Below are 19091 nucleotides of genomic sequence, written 5' to 3'. Positions count from 1 at the left end.
GTGGGGTGGGGGTGTACTGGTTAGTTCATATTGTTCCACCTATAGGGTTGCAGCCCCCTTCAACTCCTTAGGTACTTTCTCTAGCTCCTCCATTGGGGGCTCTGTGTTCCATTCCATAGATGACTGTGAGCATCCACTTCTGTATTTGCCAGGCACTGGCATAGCCTCATACAAGACATCTAAATCTGCGTCCCTTCAGCAATATCTTGCTGGCATATGCAAAAGTTTCTGGGTTTGGTGGCTGATTATGGAATGAATCCCTGAGTGGTGTAGTCTCTGGATAGTCCCTCTTGTTGTCTTAGCTCCAAACTTGGTCTCTGTAACTCCTTTCATGGGTATTTTGTTCCCTGTTCTAAGAAGGAATAAAGTATCCACATGTTGATCTTCCTTCTTGATTTTCTTCTGTTTTACAAATTGTATCTTGGGTAATCTAAGTTTCTGGGCTAATATCCACTTATCAGTGACAGAGTGCATATCTAGTGACTTCTTTTGTGATTGGGTTACCTCACTAAGGATGATATCCTCCAAATACATCCATTTGCCCAAAAATTTTAAAAATTCATTGTTTTTAATAGCTGAGTAGTACTCCATTGTATAAATGTACCACATTTTCTGTATCTATTCCCCTGTTGAGGGACATCTGGGTTCTTTCAAGCTTCTGGCTATTATAGATAAGGCTGCTATAAACATAGTGGAGCATGTGTTTTTATTACGAGTTGGAACATCTTCTGTGTATATGCCCAGGAGATGTATTGTTGGATCTTCTGGTAGTACTATGTCCAATTTTCTGAGGAACCACCAGACTGACTTCCAGAGTGGTTGTACAAGCTTGCAAATCCCACCAGCAATGGAGGAGATTTCCTCTTTTTCAACATCCTCGCCAGTATCTGCTGTCACCTGAGTTTTTTATCTTAGCCATTCTGACTGTTGTGAGGTGGAATCTTAAGGTTGTTTTGATTTGCATTTCTCTGATTATTAAGGATGTTGAACATCTTTTCAGGTGCTTCTCAGATATTTGGTATTCCTCAGGTGAGAATTCTTTCTTTAGCTTTGCACCCCATTTTTTGATAGGATTATTTGAATTTCTGGAGTCCAGCTTCTTGAGCTCTTGAGAAGCCCATGAACACACACAAAGCCTACAGAACTCCAAATAGACTTGACCAGAAAAGAAATTCCTCCCAACATATAAGAATCAGAACAACAAATGCACTAAATAAAGATAGAATGTTAAAAGCAGTAAGGGGAAAAGGTCAAGTAACATATAAAGGCAGGCCTGTTAGAATTACACGAGATTTCTCACCAGAGACTATGAAAGCTGGAAGATCCTGATCAGATGTTATGCAGACCCTAAGAGAACACAAATGCCAGTACAGGCTACTATATCCAGCAAAACTCTCAATTACCATAGATGGAGAAACCAAAGTATTCCATGATAAAACCAAATTCACACAATATCTTTCCACAAATCCAGCCCTTCAAAGGATAATAAAGAGAAAACACCAACAAAAGGACAGAAACTACACCCTAGCAAAAGCAAGAAAGTATTCCTTCAAAAAAACCTAAAAGAAGACAGAACAGATTACCAACTTTAACAACAAAAATAACAGGAAGCAACAATTACTTTTCTTTAATTTCTCTTAACATCAATGGACTCAATTCCCCATTAAAATGACATAGACTAATAGACTCGCTACACAAATAGGACCCAGCATTTTGTTGCTTACAGGAAACCCAACTCAGGGAAAAAGACAGACACTACCTCAGAGTGAAAGGCTGGAAAACAATTTTCCAAGCAAATGGTCCTAAGAAATAAGCTGGAGTAGCCATTCTAATATCTAATAAAATCGACTTCCAACCCAAAGTTATCAAAAAAGACAAGGAGGGGCACTTCATACTCATCAAAGGGAAAATCTACCAAAATGAACTCTCAATTCTGAATATCTATGCTCTAAATTCAAGGGCAGCCACATTCATTAAAGAAACTTTAGTAAAGCTCAAAGTACACATTGCACCTCACACAATAATAGTGGGAGACTTCAACATCCCACTCTCACCTATGGACATATCCTGGAAACAGAAAGTAAACAGAGACACATGGACACCAACAGAAGTTTTGAAACAAATGGATTTAATAGATATCTACAGAACATTTTATCCTAAAACAAAAGGATGTAACTTCTTCTCAGCACCACATAGTACCTCCTCCAAAATTGACTGTATAATTGGTCACAAAACAGGCCTCCACAGATACAAAAATATTGAAATTATCCCATGCATCCTATCTGATCACCATGGACTACAGCTGATCTTCAATAACAGCATAAATAATAGAAATCCAGCATTCTTATGGAAACTGAACAACACTCTACTCAATGATTCCTTGCTTCTGCAGTCTGCTTGCTCACCCTCCACAGTTAGAGAGCTGACCTGTGCAGTGACCATATGTTTTTTTTAATTGACAGGTGATGCAGCCATTCAATAAAAGATATTCTCTCTACAGTTCCCCTGCTTAGTCCAATAAAATGTTCTTTTTCTTTCAAATATAAATTGAATACAGTAATGACCTCCTGAAATAAGGACGTGTTTGTAAGGTTGCCTTAGCAAGGTAGTCACAAGTTCTTATGAACAAGAAGTCATAAAAACAATGTGGTAATAACAACATGCTCAAAACAAAATGCCCACATTGACCTTTTTAAACAGCGACATGATTGCCATTTCCTGGAAGAGGCAGTACAGAAATATTTGTAGTTAAGCTTAGAGGTCTGGCATATCTCAAAGCTTGAGAAACAGATTTAATCATAAACAGGAATGTATCTAATTTGATTTTACTAAAAGATAGCTTTTAAGCCTAAGACAAATGAAGACCCAATTTTCAGTATTCCACAAATATAATAATTTTAGTCAATCAATATGTTTTAAAGGACAATGAAAATGCCTAAAGATTTTTTTTCAAAAAGTATGCAGATAGGCAAGAAATATTCTTCTTCCTTCCCTTTTGTCCCTCCTTCCCTGTCTCCCTCTCTTTCTCTTTCACTTCCTCCTTCCCTCTATGCCTCCTTCCCTCCCTTCCTTCCTCCCTCCCTGCCTCCCTCCTTTCCTTCCTTCCTTCCCTCCTTTCCTTCCTTCCTTCCCTCCTTTCCTTCCTTCCTTCCTTCCTTCCTTCCTTCCTTCCTTCCTTCCTTCCTTCCTTCCTTCCTTCTTTCCTTCCTTAAGTTCTTTCTTATTTTTCCTTTTGGTATTTGAATGATTATGAAGACAGAAGGTACACAACAGTGTTTTCCTCTAATAATGACCACCTTATTTGTTTTGAAGTGAGCTCTCTCTCTGAATATAGAGGTTGATTCTAATCCAGCTGGCCAGGAAAATCCCTGTTATTCTCCTGTTTTTGTGTGCTTCCTGCCAACCTCCAATTCTAAGATGATAAGTATAGAGCTATATCTGTATCTGATTTTTCATGCGGGTACAGCTCAGATCCTACTGAGCACTACTTCAGTTCCCATCTGAGTTTCAACTATTTATTTCTAGGACATTATAAACACAACCTTAATAAATACAATGATTTGCACTGCCCCTAAGTCAATAAAAATGTTGGCTACTTTGTCTTATATTTCATTTGTCATCATTGTATTCACTCAAAATAAAATTCAAGGGGCACTATCTCTGCCATACATTCTAGTTCCCTCTTTAGTTCTGGCTGTGTCTTTGTAAACCACAAAGGCAACCCTGTGGGTTTTAATTGCTTATTAGCAGCTAGATCTGGGTTTTACAGGGTTTACATCATTCTTTTTAGACCATTGATAGTATTTAATAGCAAACACTATACTAACACCATCTTTCACTGTTCTCCTTCCAAATGTATCCTCATACAACTTGTGCATATTTTGTTTTCAGAGATATGATGCATCAGTGTTAATACATTATGTTGAAGAATGATACAAATGTAATATAGATATATAAGGAGACAGTTTGGACTGATAATATAAATCTGCTACCAACTAAGAGAAGCAACGAATATATGAAAGAAAATTAGTGATACATAATAATATCAAAACAAACATTTGCTAGGCCACAGAAGAATGGCTAACCATTTATAAAATCCAAATTATTCAAGAATGACAAAATTCTCATTAAATTTTATGATCTGAACATCTTGATAAAATCACTCTTGATCATCTGAATGTTCAGATAACAATAGTGTGGTTGCATATCAACAGGTTTATATCAGTTTCCTGGGTCATTCTATCAAGTTTTCATTTCTTTTTATTTCAGGCTCATAGTCATTTACCATTCAGAAAAAATAAAATCTACTTATCATTCCTCTGCATGAGGTCAGATCCATGTTTTCCCCAGCTCCGTAATTACTTAAAGTATGAGGACAACTACATAATGATTAGATAGAATAGTGTTCACAAGCTTTACAGTATTTTATGATATTCATCAATAAATTAAGACATCTAATAACAAGAATAAGAAAATTGATAATCACACATATAAAGCATGTATAAATGGTTCTATAAAGAGAAAACGATGTACTTTTCTCACATGATTTATGAACTCACTAGAATGGAGTTGCTAAAACATAGCTTCTGTATGACCTGAACTCACTCTCTAGTCACATAACTCATACTTGAGATTTTACTTATTATCTTTCTGGTCTCACATGGATTATATAGCTTGATATTTTGTTATTTCTTTATACTAACCCTACAAAGCATAATAATAATTTTTATTATACATTTTAGTGTCTAATATACTTCACAATACAAAATATAACAACTGATTGAGTGCACTGAACCTTCTCTTCCACCTTTCAGTAGCTTCCAGTATCTTTCAAAACAAAATTCATAAACATTAATCTCCTAGAGTTTGTCTAATCATGTATATTAGGATATAACTCGCTTTCTTGGATTTTTCAAGCTTTATCCTCTATTAGGGTGTTCTGCTTTATTTAAACTGACTTCTTTACTAGCTTCTGAAGTGCCTTACGTGTATAATTTATAGAAACTCATATGCCTTGTTGAACCATAAAATTACTCTCACAGTTTATCTCTATTACATTGGTGTAGTCCCCAGAGTTGACATATAATGCTTGGTTTCTCCATTTTTTATGGTGAAAAGAACTGGAAAACAGAATAATCCCCTCATTTTTCTATTTCAGAAAGTAATGGCATCTGAAACAAACTAATTGCCAATATTAGTAAAATGAATGGAAATTATAAAATGAATGTGACTTAAAATCAAGCATTTAAAGTTTTTTTTAATCATGTCTTTATATTCACTTTTCTGAGTATTTTGAAAAACAAAATTTACATTTCTCATATAGAGACATACCTGTCAAGATGCACCATGGTACATAATTTGTAGAGATTTGAAATTCTACATCAGATTTCTATTCAGGTTTACCATATTATCCACAGATCAATAAGACTGAAACTTTTTAAAAACTCAGAGTCAAGTATGACAGTATTGATATATAATCCCTTCACATAGGAGGCAGAGACACAAAGGATTTACATTTGAGACCAGTTGTACTATATTCTGAAGTCCAGTCCAGTGAAGAATTGGGAATTGAGACTTTATGACTAGAGTTCAATAAAGTAAAGGTGATGATGATCTAATTTTAAAAAACTAAATGCTATGCAATTTGTTTAATATGAGTCTGGACAAATATCAAAATCTCAATATCATGTTTTCATTTATTTGAATGTCAAGAGAATATGAAAAGGACTTATTATTGCACAATGAACCTTATAAATAGGAAGAGCTGACCTCCTCATTGTCTATTCATATCCTGTGGGCACAGTCTCATTTAAAGTAGAATAGCAGCTTAAGAGGTAGGGAACACCATGTTTTACTCTAATTATTATGTGAACCACAAGACTCATTATCTTAATGAATTCAGCATTTCATACTATGTTATGAAATACTACAACATCTAATGTTTGACCAAGCAATTGTCCCACAATTATAATTGATTCCAAGTTATTAAAATTCTATGCTATTTACCTTAATAAATTTAGTTTCCATAAAAATATCATCTTACATTTTAATGTATTTCAGTATATAAACGAATTTCTAAAGTTTTTAGTTTCAAGTGAAAGAGTAAACTAAGTCTGCTAATAAATTATGATATAAAATGAATATGTGAAATAAATATTAATATTATCACAAAAGATATTAACAGTAAATTACATAAAATAAGAGATAAAATAATTGAAATCAAAATTACATTGCAGCAATTTTTAAGGTTGTCAGTTCTAGCTAGAGGCAAGTATATGTTTTCCAATGAATATTATTGTTTATTTTTAATTTTTATTTTTAATTTTTTATTATTCTAATCAAATTTATTCTAAAATATACAACTCAGTATTGACATTTTTTCAATCATAAAATAATTTATAATAGTTAAATGCCCCTTAAATATATATTATATCTTCTGAAGCTAAAAGTAATATGCACTCAAACAGTTTTTAAAATCTATTTGGAACATTAAATATGATAGAAGTAGAAAATAATCTCTTATGAAGTCATCTATGGAAGAAAATTGGTAACAAGTTACTGATAAAACAGAAACTGATCCATCTCCTCGGGAGTATACTCAGCTTAACTGTGACTTAATAGAATGAACTGGGTAGTGTTCCTTCTGTTTCTTTTTTGTGGAATAGTTTTAAGAGTATTTATCTTAGGTCTTCTTTGAAGATTTGATAAAATTCTGCACAAAATCCATCTGGTCCTGACTTTTAATGACTGCTTTGTTATCTTTAGGGGTTATAGGACTGTTTACATGGATTCTCTGATCCTGATTTAACTTTGGTATTCAGAATCTGTCTAGAAAATTGTCCATTTCATCCAGATTTTCCAATTTTGTTGAATATAGGCTTTGTAGTAAGATCTGATGAATTTTTTTTTAATTTCCTCAGTTTCCATTGTATGTCTCCCTTTTCATTTCTGATTTTGTTAATTTGAATACTGTCTCTGTTCCCTCTGGTTAGTCTGGATAAGTGTTTATCCTTATTGATTTTCTCAAAGAGCCAGCTCCTGGTTTTGTTGATTCTTTGTATAGTTCCTTTTGTTTCTACCTGGTTGTTTTCAGCTCTGAGTTTGATTATTTCTTGCAATCTATTCCTCTTGCGTGTGTTTGCTTCTTTTTGTTCGAGAGCTTTCAGGTGTGCTGTTAAGCTGGTAATGTATGCTTTCTCCAGTTTCTTTTGGAGGCACTCAGAGCTGAATTTTCCTCTTACCACTGTTTTCATTGTGTGACAAAAGTTTGGATATGTTGTGCATTCATTTTCATTAAATTCTAACAAGTCTTTAAGGTTCAGCTTCCATGTGTATGTGGGTTTTCTGCTGTTTGGGTTGCTATTGAGGACCAGCCTTAGTCTGGGTTGATCTGATAGGATGCATGGGATTATTTCAATCTTCTTTTATCTTTTGAGTCCTGTTTTGTGACTGATTATATGGTCCGTTTTGGAGGAGGTACCATGAGGTGCTGAGAAGAAGGTATATTCTTTTGTTTTAGGATTAAATGTTCTATAGATATCTGTTAAATCCATTTAGTCCATAATTTCTGTTAGTTCCAATATATCTCTGTTTAGTTTGTGTTTTCATAACATGTCCATTGATGAGAGTGGGGTGTTGAAGTCTCTCACTATTTTGTGAGGTGCAGTGTGTGCCTTGTGCTTTAGTAAAGTTTCTTTTGAAAATGTGGGTGTCCTTGCATTTGGAGCGTAGGTGTTCAGAATTGAGAGTTCCTCTTGGTAGATTTTTTCTTTGCCCATTATGATGTGTCCTTCGCTATCCTTTTTGATAACTTTTATTGAAAGTTGCTTTTATTCAATATTAAAATGGCTACTCCATCTTGTTTCTTGGGATCATTTGCTTGGAAAATTGCTTTCCAGCCCTTTACTCTGAGGTAGTATCTGTCTTTGACACTGAGGTGTGCTTCCTTTATGCAACAAAATGTTGAGTCCTGTTTATGTATCCAGTCTGTTAGTCTATGTCTTTCCAGGGAGGAAATTAGTTCATTGTTGTTAAGGAATAGTGATTGTTTCTTCCTGTTATTTTTTATGTTACTTTTATGTTTGTATGACTATCTTCTTTTGGATTTATTAAGAGAAGATTACTTTGTTGCTTTTTCTAGGGTGTAGTTTCCCTCCTTGTGTTGACGTTTTCCATCTATTACCTTTGTAGTTTTCCATCTATTACCTTTGTAGGGTTGGATTTGTAGAAAAATATTGTGTAAATTTGATTTTGTCATGGAATATCTTGGTTTCTTCATCTATGCTAATTGAGAGTTTTGTTGGGTATAGTAGCCTCGGCTGGCATTTGTGTTCTCCTAGGGTATGTATGACATCTGCCCAGGATCTTCTAGCTTTCATAAACACTGGTGAGAAGTCTGGTGTACTTCTGATAGGTCTATCTTTAAATGTTACTTGACATTTTCCCCTTATTGCTTTTAATATTCTTTCTGTGTTTTGTGCATTTGGTGTTTTGTGTATTATGTAACAGGAGGTATTTCTTTTTTGGTCCAATCTATTTGGAGTTCTGTAGGCCTCTTGTATGTATATGAGCATCTCTTTCTTTAGATTAGGGAAGGTTTCTTCTATAATTTTGTTGAAGATATTAACTGTCCCTTTAAGTTGGGAATCTTCACGCTCTTCTATTCCTATTATTTAGTCTTCTCATTGTGTCCTAGATTTCCTTGGTTCCTTTGTGCTGATGGCTCTGGGCAGGTCCCTCTTGGGCCAAGAATTTAAGCAGATGTCTAGGTCTTACCTGTGCTCACAGGTGTGTGTCCGCATTTCTGGGATATCAGCTCTCTCCCAGTTGTATTTCTGTATGGATTCCTGTGGCACAGGATCAGCTCCAGGTGCAAATGGAAACCGGAAGGCCATTATTGTTCTTTAATTTTGAAACAAATTTAAATGCAAAATATTTTAGATTTTGTTATATGGTATTTACATTTAACAAAACAAGCATTCCCAGAACTGAGAGTTTTAAAATCTTCCTCTGATTAACTTACTTCCTTGGGCTAGAAATAGTTTATTATGATAAGATCCATGGATCCTTAACTCTTAGTTAAAAGGGGCACTCATAAACATTTACAAATTATATATAATTTACACATCGTAGTTTTGTGCCTGTGTATATTAGTCTTCTGGGTAGAGAATGTTCATGCATGTGATTTTCTGAGGAGAATGTGACAAAATGATTATTCTTAAAAATGTTCATGAGCACTCAAATGAGTAACATGGGGAATACTCTCATTAAAGGATCCTGCACATCATTTACATTTGAAAACACTAGGAAAATGTTATTCTAAATTATAGAATTATCCTCAGTCATGACAACATTTTCAGTCTTCCCTCCTTGAATGCTTATATCCTTCAGTTCTTAAAAAGTTATCATTCAGTAAGATCGAGAGAGAGAAAAAAAAAGAGAGAGAGAGAAAGAGAGGGAGAGAGAGAGATTGAGAACAGAGGGGAGAGATGAAGAGGAGTAATGAGTCACATATGTTTTTGCAATATATTACTTTGTCTGCCACATTTTCACAATATGATTTTTTTCTGGTTATTTTAACTTATCACAGCAAAATGAACCCTATAAAGGGACACTATCTCTGAAATGACTGCTCTGTGAAATTGGGATTTTAAACACATAACTCAAGACCCAAAGAAACAGTTGGTATATGTTCAATGCAGCATAAAGAACTCAAGCTTGAATTTCTCTTAAGATCTCCTGAGATTGCCATGTGTTTACCCTCTGCTCTGAAGTATTTCTAATCTTGTCATCTTCTTGGTTGTAAAGCTTTTAATACTTAAATAATAAATTCCATGAGTATACAGGACTGTTTTGCAACATTTTAATTAAAAGGTACAAATTGCTCCTGAGACATTTTCTGGGCTGGTGAACATCCTTGGAAAGAGAATATTTCTTCCTTAGCCAGGAAGAAAATGCCATATTCATATTTCAACATGTTACCTTCAGAAATCTGCTATGATATGGGCTCATTGGCATCCACAGCCTGGAGAAACAAATTTGTTATCTTATTTCATGTTTTTCATCACAACATAAAATAAAGTATTTAAAAAAAATCACAAGAAAACTTACTATCATAGAAATATTTTAGAATACACATTCACACATATAGGAAGAGTTCAAATGAAGTTACTCAATAACTTGATGAAAATGTCCCTACTAAAGAACACTTTCTAGCTAAAAGCTCATTGTGAAAAACATATTGTGCTTATTGGAATTGCTGGTGAATAAGGTTTCCTTGATCCCACCTGTTACACATATTGATTTTGTTTTTGTTAATTTCCAGAAAATGACAATATGATCCTCTTGCTGAAGGATGAAAGCATGATACGATTGACCATTAGGATATCAAACTTGTACTAAACTGGAAGGATGCCTATATCTTAACCTTCTGAGTCCTGGGAGAGTTTGTAGGCCCTTACTAGAGAAGAAAACTAATTGCATATGAACTCTGAGCTTCCATAATGAGAAACCTAGCCAGATATGCCCACTGGTACAACAGTGACATGTCTGCCATGAGAGCAGCCACTCCCTTTAGGTTTGTATTTGAGGCACATTTCATAAGGTGGAATACCTGACATAGTTATCAAGGTCAAGAAACTGTGGTTATACAGGCCATAAGGTCCACGGAAAACCTATAACCACTGCTTTGCCGAATGTATTTAACGTTAAATATATCAATATACTCATAGATTAGTGAAGTCTGCTGGCCTGCCTCAGAGAAATTTGTTTATATATAGGGATAAATACAGAAACCCACAATTTAGAAAGATGCAGAAAATAAGAAACTAGAGATTGCTCAGTCATTGAAAGGATATTTATAACAAAACGTTTCTACCTAAAGCTTGACAATCATAAAGGAAGAAATTGTAGAAGGACTACAAGAGCCAGATCTGGTTAATGTGCATAAGAAAACAATATTTTCCAAACACAGCATGGCAGTTGAATGTAGAAATCCACACTTATTGTGATAGGATGCGTATTATGTACATAATCTCCAGCAAAACAAAGTCCTAGAGTAAAGGATATGGATGGCCACATATCCAAAAGTATATAGGCTACGCACATTGGGTTCAATATATTTTGCTTTTTTTTTCCTTAAATACACAACTTTGAAATAATTAAAATATATCACAGGGAATTCTAAAAGAATTAACAGACATATTAGAAATAAATAAAAAAGAAACAAGATGGATCATCATAGAATACTTGATAGTTTTGAGTTTCAATTTCTACACAAAGAAGCAAATGTAAAATTATTATTTGGTTAAAAAAAATCAATAGAATATGACAGATGGTTTGAGTTAGAGTTTATATGATGTGTGGTTCAAATTATTTAGATTCCCCTTTCAGTCTTATTTCCTCATATTCTCACGGACTCTGGCTGATTGGTTCCATTATAGCTTCCCTTGATTATCAGGATGTATACTTTGTAACCAATCATTATAGATCCAGTGAATCAACATGCTTGTTCAACAACAACAACAACAACAAAAAATAACTTGCGTAAAGCTCTCTAAATCATACTTGCTTGGGATGAAGAATTATATAACTGACTTCCATTGCCTTGTGCTGAGTTGCATGGCATCAATATAGCCATTTTTTAATGATTTTTTTTTCTCATTTTAATGATTTTTTTTCTCATTCTATTTCAGTCTGTACAGGCATGCAGCATCTCAAAAAACTTCTATGATTTTCTTTCTTAACATGTCCTTATCATTCTTGGAAGACTGTTAGTATTTATGAAATGAGATAGTTGTGGTTAATCTTCATTGTCAACCTGACTGCATTAAAAACCACCACTGAAATTTGCCTCTGGGGATATCTGCCAATATATTTTCAGGAAGGTGTACCTGAAAAGAAAATACTAATGTGGATAGCAGCATTCAAAGAGGATCAATTAAACAGACTACAGCCACTTATTCTCTTTACTTCTTTTCTTGAGTTTTGATTCAGGACCAGTTACAGCACAATCGTTTTTCTGCCATGCTTTTCCACCCTGAAAGACTGCACCTTCTCAAATATTGACCAAAAGAAACATTTCATTCCCTGAGATGCTTTTTCTCAGGCAGTTTTCACATTAAAAAAAGAAAGAAATAATTAAATATTCTAACACCTAGGGATTCCAGAGGCAGGTCATACCAGTCTCTATTTAGAACAATTATATTTACAAAAAAATTTGGCCACTAAGTATTCCAGTGCTTTTTGTTCTTTTCTCTTTTGTTTTATTTTGTTTATTTGCCTCCAGGTTAGGATTTCTTAGTGGTAAACTGTTTCTAAGATACTTATAAAATATACAAAGGAACTTAAAAGTATAGTACAAATGTAAGCTTACTTCTGACTATTAGGTTTCTCATTTTTCTGGATATTGTTCCAGTGGGAAAGAAGATAGAATTTATGTATAGATATATTACAAAATATCAAATATTCAGATACATAAGAATATAGAGGTTTAAGTGTAAATTAATATATATAATCTTACAAGTATATACTATATACTTATTGTGTATTTGGAATATCACTTTATCTATCACTTTTTAACATATATATGTATATGGAGACAAGTTCTTAATGATAATTACAATAAAAACATACAGCTTTAATTCTAATATTTTTACTAGTATAAATATCTGTTCTCTACTATTCACAATCAAAATAAGAATTAAATTTCCATTCAGTAACAGGTATTAGATATCGTTGTAAAATAAATTCTACACAATATATAGATGAGTAGAGACAGACTTTCCCTGATGCTCTTGAAGCCTTATTTAACATCAGTGCTATAAACACTCACAGGCCCAGAAGACTTCTGTTTATCTTGAATGTATTTGAGGTGGGATAGGGTAGTGAAATGTGCATACATTCCTCCATTTGTTATATGTTCCTTCTAGAACAGGTAAGCTGATGCAGTAACCCAACTGAAGTAACCTATTTGAAAAAAGAATACAATGCATGGGTCCCAGTAAAATCATAAACTTTTAGGAGTAATTTTAGAATAGTAATATTTTAGTGTTTTAGAATCTTTTGAGGCATGAAGTCCTAAGAAACTATTATCTAGAGAGATTACTGCTGACACATTAACCACTGGAGCAAGGAAATCAAATGATAGTGAAAAAACATTTATATTCTGGATTAACAACGGCAATAATAATTTACTATGTATTCCTGTATCGAAAGGATGAGGTTTACAGCCAGGGTCTTCTTTGCAAGCATCTTTCTATTAGCCTGTGAGCCTGCACTCTCCAAGGAGAAGAAAAACTAGATAAAAGGGGCCCACTGAGGTCCCACTGCACTCACCTTTGAATGTTTGTCCAGCACCAAAGACAACTGATCTCCAAGCTTTATGACAAGAATGTACTGAGGCAGGATTGACCTAATGCCTGGTCATCCAGGACAGCCTCATGCTTCATCAGAAGAGGACCACTCTTTCATAATAACTGTTTCTCTGAATTTTTATTTTGTGCCAATGCTCTGAGAAACTACTAAGCTCACTGGTTTACTTCCTGTGTAAATAGTCATAAGTGATTTTAGAAGATACCTTGCATATTTGTCCCTGTGCTTGAGTTTTAAAAGTAGGGTTGTCTGAGAATTTCAGAATGAGTATGCAGTGTTCAGTTAGCCAGCTTGACATGACAGTAAGACGTGCTGTGATGATTGGTGTTTATCTGTGTGTCTGTGTTAGTGACTGGAAAAATACAAGTCATATCTCTTTAAAATTTTTTCTCTCGAAAAATTTTATGGCAGGGCTATTTTTTCCTTTTGCATTTATCCTGAGAAGTAGAATAAAAGAGATGACAAGACGTGGAATAGAGAATTTAAAAGTAGTGTTATCTATTGAAATTTCTCACAAATGTAAGTAGTGTTTTGTGAAGGAAAGGGGTGCAAGGCTTCTATAGTTCACAGGATCGGCCCTCCTAAAATTGAATCACTCCTGATACAGCCAAGCATGCTTTAAACTGGGCTATCCCATCTCTCACATTGGCAATGTACTCTATAAATTCTGTACAAGCAAACACTTTCTCCACAGAGCTGACACTACTCGCTTTTATCTTTTTATTTTTATCATTTTTAAAACCTGGTGAAAGACTATTTCTCACATTTTAGTCTCCATAGGCCTAGAACTTGAACATAAGACATTTCAGCCTTGAAGACCCAAGTGGTAATAGAATCAAACCATAAAAATCTATATAACCAAGAGTGCTGTTTTATGAGTTAAAAGGCATTTACTTCTCTTTGGTATAAATTAGAAATTTTTTACTTTTTTGGAAAAAAAATGGAAAAATAAATTATATACATTTTTACAATCACATGACTAGATATAGAAGTCTTAATTTTGAAAATAATTTATAATCAACTATCTCATACTTTTGCTTTTAGTATATGATGAATAAAAATAAATCTGCATTAATTTTGTCACACCATGTGTTTTAAAAGTGAAATTTTATATAAAAATAAAAAATAAATTTAACCCCCCAGAGTCTCTAGTTGCATATATAGCAGAGGATGGCCTAGTTGGCCATCAATGGGAGGAGAGGCCCTTAGTCTTGCTAAGATCCTATGCCCCACTACAGGGAAATGCCAGGGCCAGGACGCAGGAGTGGGTGGGTTGGGGAGCAGGGCGGGGAAGAGTATAAAGGACTTTGGGGATAACATTTGAAATGTAAATAAAAATATCTAATAATAAATAAATAAATTTAAATCCAACGCAGATGTATTGATTTCACCTAATGTTTCATATTACAGAATGAATTTAATCGAGTACACATTGGGAATTAAATGAAATAAAAACTATTAAAACAAAGTTTATGTCATTTATTGCAACATAAATAGAAACACGCCTAGGAAGATAGCAAACAATTCTACTGATACTTGTGTTTGAATATACCAAGGCAGTACAATAGTTTAGTGGGTAAAGTGCTTTCAGTACAAGGATATAGACTTGAGTTTGGGTGGCCAGCACTCCTATAAAAGTCTGAGGTGGAGGTAAATGTCTACAGTCTCAGCTTGCACAAGGGGGGGGGGGTTAGTGACAGCGCACTGGGCATCTAGGTCAACAGAAAACAACAATGTCCCAATTCAATTGAGAGAAACCCAGTATCAGCGTATGAGATGGGGGAGAAATTGAGAAAGTCACCTCAGCATCTACCTCAGGCCTTCACAAATGTTCAGCTAAGTGAGCTCTTACACACGTGCACACATGCAACATTACACACAAACACCCACAATGGAATAAGAAGCCCTTCTTTTAATTATAAATAACTAAGAATCTATAGAATGTGAAATCATGTACATGATAAATACTCACGTTTTGTTAGCAGTTTTTAGTTTTAAGGTGCTGAGATTGTAATCATAACTCTATCACATTCTAGTTCACAAACTGAAATCTTTTTGGACTATCCATCCTAGTGCCTTTATTAGTAATATTGCCCCATGTCTTGGGTTAGGTGTTGGCCCAAATAATGGGAGCAAACGTACATTGGGAAGTAAAACAGGTCAAACTATGTGGGTTGTCATTTTTACATTCATTGTGACACTAGAGAAGCTTAAATACTGGGGAGAATTGTAGTCTTGATCTTACATGAACAAATTTTTTTCTTTGTCATTGAAGCCATAAGACCACTGGCATACAAAACCAGCAGTAACAGCAGTAATGATATGGCATGAAGCTTCTACAATTAAACAGTCCCCTTCTATTCATATGTGATCAAAACATTTGAGAAGTTTTACATTATTTGTGGAATTTTTATAAACAATTTTAATTAGATATTTTTTATTTACATTTCAAATGCTATCCTAAAAGTTCCCTACCCCCCCCCCCACTGCTCCCCAACCCACCCATTCCTGCTTCCTGGCCCTGGCATTCCCCTGTACTGGGGCATATAAAGTTTGCAAGACCAAGGGCCTCTCCTTCCAATGATGGCCGACTAGGCCATCTTCTGCTACATATGCAGCTAGAGACGCGAGCTCTGGGGGGGTACTGGTTAGTTCATATTTTTGTTTCTCCTATAGGGTTGCAGATCCCTTCAGCTCCTTGGGTACTTTCTCCAGCTCCTCCATTGGGGGCCCTGTGTTCCATTCAATAGATGACTGTGAGCATCCACTTCTGTATTTGCCAGGCACTGGCATAGCCTCAGAAGAGACAGCTATATTAGGGTCCTGTCAGCAAAATCTTACTGACATATTCAATAGTGTCTGGGATTGGTGGCTGATTATGGGGTGGATCCCCAGGTGGATTTTAAATTCTCTGAGTGAGAAAATATTGTGGGAGACTTATAACTACACAGTGAGTGAATTAGTCGTTAAAAGGGAGAGAAACAGCAATCTTTTCCATGTGAATTTCAGGACTGAGAGTTTTATTAAATTGTCTTGATACCTGCCACTGTAAAAATTTCCTTAAAAAGATCATTTCGATTATTATGCCCTAGTGACCTCTTCTGCATGAATTCAAAGACCAATATGTCTTAGCTGGCATAATCTTCAATTTTCCTTTTTTTAAATTTATATTTAGAAATAGCAATAAAATTGCTACTAAGTTTATTTTGAAACATAAACAAGTTAAGATTTTTAAATCTAAAATGTAAAGGTTATTTATTTACTTATATTTTTCTTGACAGTTTATTCTTCTTTTTTTTTCCATTTTTTATTAGGTATTTAACTCATTTACATTTCCAATGCTATACCAAAAGTCCCCCATATCCACCCACCCCCACTCCCCTGCCCACCCACTCCCCCTTTTTGGCCCTGGTGTTCCCCTGTACTGGGGCATATAAAGTTTGCAAGTCCAATGGGCCTCTCTTTCCAGTGATGGCCGACTAGGCCATCTTTTGATATATATGCAGCTAGAGTCAAGAGCTCCAGTACCCCGGAGCTCTTATTCTTCTTTAATACAATACACCGCATGTTAGTCTCCCCTCCCTTTATACCTCCTAGTTCCCCACTACTACCACATCCTCTCTGCACCAGATTCATTCAGAAAAGAAAGGTCTCCAGGAGACAACAACCAAATACTACAAAACAAGACACAGCAAGACAAGGCAAAACCCTTTCTATGTATGCTGAACAAGTCAACCCAATCAGAGGGAGAAAAAATCCAAAGAACAGGGAAAAGTGAACTAGACACACCTGCTCCTGCTTTAATGAGTCTCATGCAGGACCCATGCTTGTTGTTCCAGTCTCTGTGTGCCCATTGGAGCCTTGCTTAGTTTATTCAGTGAGTCGTGCTCTTCTGCTGAATCTTCACTCTTTCTTTCCATAATGTCTAGCTATGGGGTTTCTGCATTTAATAGCAGAATATTATTAGAAATCGTGTTTTTCTTCTCTCTCTCTCTTCCTCCCTGCCTATATCAAGATGATTTTTTTATTCTTGTTCCATTATTTTGCCTGAAAATTTTAGGAGGAATTTCTTAATGGCTAAGTAATATTGTATTGTGTAAATATACCACATTATTTTTACCCTAGTTAAAATAACTGGGTTAGTCCCAGGTTCTGACTATTATGAATAAAGCCACAATGAACATAACTGAATAACTGTTCTTGTTATGGGATGGAGAGCCCTTTGGGTATAAGGTCAAGAGTAGTATGCCTTTGTCTTCAGGGAGATAGGTCCATGTTTTTGGATAAACAGCCATATTGATTTCCACAGTGGCAGTACAAGTTTTCCCTCCCACCAGCAATGGAGGACTGTCTTCCTTGCTACTCATCCTTACCAGCATAAGCTGTCATTTGTGTTATTGACCTAGCCATTCTGACAGCTTTAAGATCAAATCTCAAAGTAGTTTTGATTTGCATTTCCCTAAGGGATAAAGATGTAAGTTTCTTCAAATGCTCCTCAACCACTAGTTGAGAATTCCCTCTTCAGACCTATACCACACTTTTAATTGGCTTATGTGCTTTGTTGGTATCTAGAATTTTAGTTCTTTAAATATTTTGGGTGACAGTTCTTCATTGGATGTGGAGTTGGTAAAATATTTCTACCATCCTGTAGGCTGCCACATTGTACAAGTGATGGTATCTTTTGGCCTTACCGAACTTTCATGAGCTTCCACTCATTAATGCCTGAGCTTGGTTTTTTGCAGAAAGGTTTTTTTTTTTTTTTTTTTTCCCTGTGTTACTCAAGGTTATTCCCCACATTCTTTTCTATCAGGTTCACTGTATATGGTTTTATGTGAGTTTTTTTTACATACTTGGACATGAGTTTCCTCCAGGGTAAACATTGGAATCTATTTGCCTTCTTTTATATATAGAAGTGCAGTTTAACACACCACAATGTGATGAACATAGTTGTTTTGATATATATATATATATCTCAAGTGTCCAAAGATGTGTAAATAAATGTCTGGGTCAGCAATTTGGTTACATGGATCAACTTTTTTTGTTTTTATGCCAATTCCATGCAGTTTTTATTACTACAACTCTGTAGTACAGCTTCAAGTCTGGGATGGCTGTTTAAGCTATCCTAGGCTTTTTGTTTTTCCATATGATGCTGAGAAATATCCTTTTCAAGTCTGTAAAAATCTGTATTGGAATTTTTATGAGAATTGTATACTTTTGGTAGAATGGTCATTTTTACTGTTAGTCCTTCTGATCTTTGAGCATTAAAGATCTTTCCATCACCTGCCATCAAATCATTTAAGACTTGAAGTTTTTTTTTTAGTTTTTGTTTTTTTCGGTGTTTGTTTGTTTGTTTGTTTTATCATATAAGCCTTTCACTTGTTTGGTTTCTGTTATCCCAAAGCATTTTGTATTATCTGAGGTTATTATGAAGGGTGTTCTTTCCTTTATTTTGTTGTCAGTTACTTTGTTATTTTTATATAGGAGGGTTAATGACTTCTTTTTTTTTTTTTTAATCTTGGGTTCAACCACTTCTGGAAGAATTTATCAGCTATAGGAATTGTGGGGTGGAATTTACTGAATACTTTTTAATATTATCATATCATCTACAAACAACAATTCTTTGATATCTTCCTTTTCGGTATTAAATAATCTTGATCTTCTAAAATTTGATTATTGCTGTAGCTAAAATTTCAGTCATTATGTTAAATAGATATTGAGGA

The sequence above is a fragment of the Mus musculus genome, chromosome 3 (genome assembly GCF_000001635.26).
Source record: "Mus musculus strain C57BL/6J chromosome 3, GRCm38.p6 C57BL/6J".
In the NCBI taxonomy this organism is placed as follows: domain Eukaryota; kingdom Metazoa; phylum Chordata; class Mammalia; order Rodentia; family Muridae; genus Mus; species Mus musculus.
The sequence above is the reverse complement of the archived record's forward strand: the minus strand, read 5'-3'. Positions refer to the sequence as shown.